Here is a 6450-nt window from a genome sequence, read left to right on the forward strand (position 1 = left end):
TTGAGTTCTGAGAGATCAGACTAACAGCAATGTTTTCAGACTTGGTCTTGAGTTCTGAGAGATCAGACTAACACCAATGTTTTCAGACTTGGTCTTGAGTTCTGAGAGATCAGACTAACACCAATGTTTTCAGACTTGGTCTTGAGTTCTGAGAGATCAGACTAACACCAGTGTTTTCAGACTTGATCTTGAGTTCTGAGAGATCAGACTAACACCAATGTTTTCAGACTTGGTCTTGAGTTCTGAGAGATCAGACTAACACCAATGTTTTCAGACTTGGTCTTGAGATCTGAGAGATCAGACTAACACCAGTGTTTTCAGACTTGAGTTCTGAGAGATCAGACTAACACCGATGTTTTCAGATTTGGTCTTGACTTCTGAGAGATCAGACTAACACCAATGTTTTCAGACTTGATCTTGAGTTCTGAGAGATCAGACTAACAGCAATGTTTTCAGACTTGGTCTTGAGTTCTGAGAGATCAGACTAACACCAATGTTTTCAGACTTGGTCTTGAGATCTGAGAGATCAGACTAACACCAGTGTTTTCAGACTTGAGTTCTGAGAGATCAGACTAACACCGATGTTTTCAGATTTGGTCTTGAGTTCTGAGAGATCAGTCTAACACCAATGTTTTCAGACTTGGTCTTGAGATCTGAGAGATCAGACTAACACCAGTGTTTTCAGACTTGAGTTCTGAGAGATCAGACTAACACCAACGTTTTCAGACTTGGTCTTGAGTTCTGAGAGATCAGACTAACACCAATGTTTTCAGACTTGGTCTTGAGATCTGAGAGATCAGACTAACACCAGTGTTTTCAGACTTGAGTTCTGAGAGATCAGACTAACACCAGTGTTTTCAGACTTGGTCTTGAGTTTTGAGAGATCAGTCTAACACCAATGTTTTATAGGTCGATCTTGACATCGTTCAACCACCAATGTTTTTTAAAGTGATCTTGACTTGTGTGAGGTCATGAAATCCACACCAATGTTAAATTGACATATGTGAGATCACACTGCTACCAATGTTTTAATTTCAACATTAATCTACCTCATGCTCAGTGTTTGCTGTTGACCTCATTTAGTTTTGCTCAACAGATTAATGGCTGCTTCTACTTCTATTACATTTATGCCAGGGTATGCATGCAATGCTTTTGATACAATTTAAGTTTAACCACATCCTCTCCTCCTTTTCCAATAATCTGTTGTGTAGCGAATTCCTGGCTTAACCTTTCCCTCCTTAGAAGTCTGACACAGGCCTGTAGCTGCAAATCACATAAAGTGTAGCAGTATGGTAGTACTGCTCAACCCATGATCTGGATAGAGAGAAAGTGGCCTTATGGCCAGCCAACAGCTTGTCAGCCACAGATCATGTAAACTTGTACAGCACAGTAGAAAAACTGCTGCGTGCATGTTGCTGCACAGCTGCCTTGGGAAGTAAATCTCATCCTAAACGAATACAAACGATTTGCCCTTAATGGTGGGGCCAAATGGCCAAATGGCCATCAGCAATTAATCACACAAAGTTTGATAGCACTGTTGAAAATGTGCTGATCAGCGGCTGCAGCATGCCACGCATTTGTACCATGGATCAATTAGCTGCAGCACAGCAACAACTCACATGAAATTTAACAGCGGCATGGTACAAATACATATCAGAGGCTGCGGCGCACCACACCACGCAGTTATACTGTGTATTAGTTAGTGGCAGCAACAACTCACATAAAATTCAACAGCAGCATCATACAAGTACAGGTCAGTGGCTGCAGCTGCCCCAAGGACTAAATTGCATCCCTGTAGAAGGCTACAGAGATTTGCAGAAGCAACTCTTGAGATTCCACTGCCTGCCGTTTAACCAACCACTGCCAATTTTCACATAAAGTTATATAAGACTGTAGTAAAACTGCAGGGGAACAGGTACTGCATATAGCTGTCCCAGGGACTAAATCAAGTCCCAGGAGAAGGCAGTAACAATTTGCATCAACAAATCACACGAAGTTTAAAAGGAAGGTGCTAGTTCAACCCATGCCATGTCCTTTGGGAAAGTGACAGAATGGCCAACCGACAGCCATCAATAACATAAAATTATATAAGACTGTAGTAAAAGTGCAGAGGAGCAAATGATGCACTGCTGTCACAGGGATTCAATCAAGTTCGATTTGCATCTACAAATCACATGTGTTTTAATAGCACCATTGGAAAACTGCTGGTCAGCGGCTGCAGCGTGCAGTTATATCATGGATTAGTTAGCAGCAGCTTCAAATCACATGAAGTTTAACAACAGTGCAGTACAAATACAGGTCAATGGATGCAGCTGTCCCAGAGACTAAATTGTGGCCTATCAGAAGGCATAAGATATATGCAGCAGTAACTCACATGAAGTTTAAAAGTATAGTGCTGGTTCAACCCATGCCCTATCCAGAGGGAAAGTGACAGAATGACCAACCAACAGCCACCAACCACATGAAATTATATAAGACGGTTGCAAAATTGCAGTGGAGCAGATGCTGCAGAGCTATCCCAGAGACAAAATCAACTCCCAGCAGAAGTCTAAAGAGATTTGCAGCAACTAATCACATAAAATTTGAAAGGATAGTGCTAGGTTATCCCATGCCGTTTCCTTTGGGAAAGTGATGGAATGATCAACCAACAGCCACCAATCGCATAAAATTATATAAGACGGTTGTAAAATTTCAGGGGAGCAGGTGCTGCGGAGCTGTCCCAGGGACTAAATCAAGTACCAGCAGAAGGGTAAAGCGATTTACACCAATGAATCACATAAAATTTAACAGCAGCATAGTACTATTAAACCCATGCCCTGGTAAGACGGAAAGTGACCAATGGCCAACCAACAGCCACTGATCACATAAAATTGTACAGTACTGTGGTATAATTGCAGGGGAAAAGTTGATGCAATGCTGACCCAGAGACGAAATCAGGTCCTATCAGAAGACTAAAGAGATTTGCAGCAATGAGTCACATGAAATTTAACAGTAGCGTAGTACTGTTAAACCCATGCCCGACCAAATGGCCAACCAACAGCCACCAATCACATAAAATTATATAAGACAGTTGTAAAATTGCAGGGGAGCAGGTGTTGCAGAATTGTCCCAGGGACTAAATCAAGTCTCAGCAGAAGGGTGGAGCAATTTGCAGAAACAAATCACATGAAGTTATACAGGACTGTTGTGAAAGTGTTGGAGAGCTGGTGCTGATGTGAAAGTCTGAAAGAGAGCCAGTCAACCTCTGACAGAAGGCTGGCTTTTCACTGTCCTTTCCTTATGATGCCCTTCCCTTTCCTTCTGCGTCCTTCTTCTCTGGGAGGGGTGCCTGTTTGGCTGACCACTGGAGACCAGCGTCCCAGCCCTCCTGCCTTCCCTGGAGTCCCCTCCTTCTACCTCCCTCCCCAGAGACATCCTTTCTCTTCCAGAAGGGATGCCTGTTTGGCTGGCTGTTGGAGGCCTGCATTTCAGCCCCCTGGCCTTCCTGGGAGTCCCCTACCTACCTCCTTCCCTCCTCTTTCCTTCTGTAGGAGCAGGACTGACTCCTGAAGGGGCAGAGTGGCATGCTGGCCTCCAATGGCCAGCCAAGAAGGCACCCCACCTCACACACCTGAGGGATCCTTCTGCTGGGGCAGGAATTGATCCTTAAGGAGTGGGGTGGAACACTGGCAAACTGTGGCCAGCCAAAAAGGCACCCCACCCCATGCCCTCAGGGGTCCCCTCTTTCCCTCCCCTTTCCTTCTGCAGTGCCAATATTTCCTCCTGGAGTGGCTGTGTTGTCAAACTGAGATGATGATTTCCCCTAATGGTTTCCTCCTGCCTTTTTTTTTTTTATTGGCTCGCAAGAACATGGGCTGATTGCTGTTTGTTATAATCTTCATAAGAAATTAAGAGATAGAGTTTTCATTTTTTTTGTTTATTTATTTTGGGCATTTTTATCCTGTCCTTCTCACTTCCGAAGAGAGACTCAGGACGGCTTACAGCAGGCAACCATTAGATGCCAAAGAACAATACATTAAAACACAGAGTTACAATTAACATAATTAAAGCAATTATAAGCATTCATTTAAAAACAGTTCACGGATTCAAACATAATCCAAATTACTTCCGTAATGTTTCTCGCAAGAACATGGGCTGATTGCTGTTTGTTATAATCTTCATAAGAAATTAAGAGATAGAGTTTTCATTTTTTTGTTTATTTATTTTTTACCAAAAATTGGTAGAAGTCTGAATATGTCTGAAAGTTGGAGGGAGAGATTTCCTATAACCTTAAGGTGTTCCCTAGAAAATTCAAGGAGGTAGCACTTTTATTTATTTATTTAAAAAATATTTTCTAAATTCTTTTTAAAATTCTCTAAAAATCAGTGTATCATCTGAACATTCTGAAATTTGGTATCCTAACAGTGGAGGATGTGTTCTACCACTGTAGCAAGTTTCATCAGGATAGCTCAAAAATGAGGGAGAGAGAATTTTATTATTTCTTTATTACATACATTTCTATCCCGCCCTTCTCCCCACAAGGGGACTCAGAGAAGCCCCTGAAGTTTCCCCTATTGCACAATCATGTCCTCCATTAACGAATCACTTCCAAAGATTCAGACATTTCAGAAAGTTTTTTAAAAATGGAAAAATTCGGAAGTAACTTTAGAATTGAATCACCAGTGCCCCCTACTTTGGAATGCAGTTTTGAAGCATTTTTTAATCAACCATGCCTAGTGTGAATGCACAGTTCTGTTGATTAGAAAGACCCAGTCAAAGGAAAGGAATAAACTACTACTCCATCCAGCTGGCAGCATACATCTCTTGGCTGAGATGGGAAAGAATCAGCACAGGAATGGCTTTGCATGCAGTCAGACAGATTTGCTGGATTAGAGCATGATAATAGCATGCCCATTTTGCCTTATCAAACATTCCACAGCTGCACACTATTTTCTCAACTTCTCAATTTTATAAAACTGTAAATTAATTAGTTCCTTTGCCAAAAGCTTCCTCACCATCAGCTACTTAACTGGAACTGATAAAGACACATTTCAAAACATGTAGGAGGTCAGGTTGGGAAAGGACATTAGAAAGAATAGCTAGAATGAAACTGGTCTAGCGAGGCAAGATGGAATCTCAACTCACCTTTTCTCTTTTCTTACTTTTCAGGTTTATTATTTAATATATTTGCTGTATTGCCCCCATGGGGTTTTCAGAGTTTCTCTCCGTCCATCCGCTTCAACGCTGCTATGGACGGCCAATGGTGCTTCCCGATCCCTCGCTCACTGGACGTTCTCCCACCAAAGTTGACCCTTGGAGTTCTCCCTTCTCAAGCGCATTTTCCCAAAGGAACAAAACTGAGGTGGGGAATAAGCTGAAGAAAACACAGCCGTTTGGATGGACAATATGCTTCCTGCTGCAAGAGACGCAGGGGAAATATGGCAAAGACTTATGATTCCAGTCTCCCCTTGGGGTGGGTTGGATCAGGAGGACAAGAAGTTATTTTTTCCCTCTCCTCCTTTTCCACCCGGCAGTTAATTGGACTCAGGCTGTTTACAGTGACAATGGGCACAAAGTCAAGGCAGTCAGAATGACAACCAGTGACAGCATATGCACTAAGGACTTCTATTGTCATGTCTGAATAGATTATTTTTAATTGTATGTATGTATGTATGTATATTTTTTATTTTTAAAACCACTAAACCATGTCATGCCTCGGGGATCCGAACTAATGCAAGCAAAAATACATGTATCAACACTTTTTTCGCTGTTTACAAGCTGTGTATGAACAGGAAAAGAGGCGCTGTCCTCTGGGGGAACCGCTGCCCCACCGAACCCGGGCCTTCTCGGCACATGATTATAACGAGGATGAGGCTTATTTGATTTCCTATCTTCTCTTTAAGTTGGAATTTGTATTTCCCCTCACCTCCTCCCCATTTTTTTGGTGGTATGGATCACTGTGAGCTTTTGTTCATGGATTTACATAAAGTAAAATTAAGATTGCCACACTGGGTGAACTGGGGCTCCTAGCCTGCTATACAGATACTGTTTCCGTGACTTCTAAAATCAGGCTATACCAGGCATTAGCAAACTTCATTCTTCCAGATGTTTTGGACTTCAGCTCTCAGAATTCCTAACAGCCTCAGGTCCCTTCCTTTCCCCCCTCAGCCGCTTAAGCGGCTGAGGGGGGAAAGGAAGGGGCCTGAGGCTGTTAGGAATTCTGGGAGTTGAAGTCCAAAACACCTGGAAGGCCCAAGTTTGCCCATGCCTGGGCTATACAGTCAGACATCCACATTTGCAGGTTTGACTTTTGTGGATTTGATTATTCACAAATTTGATTAATACTTTTCTAGGTCCTCCAATATGATTCTATGGTCAACTTCTGCCAGACATTCACCATAGAATCGCACCGAAGGACTTAAAGATTCCTAGAGGGGTGTTCTTTCGGGTTGTTAAAAAAAGCCTTTTTTG

General features: G+C 42.5%; 1 protein-coding gene across 2 annotated transcripts in view; it reads left to right on the plus strand.

Moving 5' to 3' along the window:
* PDGFB (platelet derived growth factor subunit B) overlaps positions 1–5985 on the plus strand; it is a 71426-nt gene extending 65441 nt beyond the window's left edge. For both annotated transcript variants that reach the window (XM_067469194.1, XM_067469195.1), the window contains exon 8: positions 5149–5985. The gene's annotated coding sequence lies outside the window, so the exon portion shown is untranslated. The remainder of the gene's footprint in view (positions 1–5148) is intronic.
* The last annotated feature ends 465 nt before the right edge of the window (positions 5986–6450 follow it).

The sequence above is a fragment of the Anolis sagrei genome, chromosome 5 (assembly GCF_037176765.1).
Source record: "Anolis sagrei isolate rAnoSag1 chromosome 5, rAnoSag1.mat, whole genome shotgun sequence".
In the NCBI taxonomy this organism is placed as follows: domain Eukaryota; kingdom Metazoa; phylum Chordata; class Lepidosauria; order Squamata; family Dactyloidae; genus Anolis; species Anolis sagrei.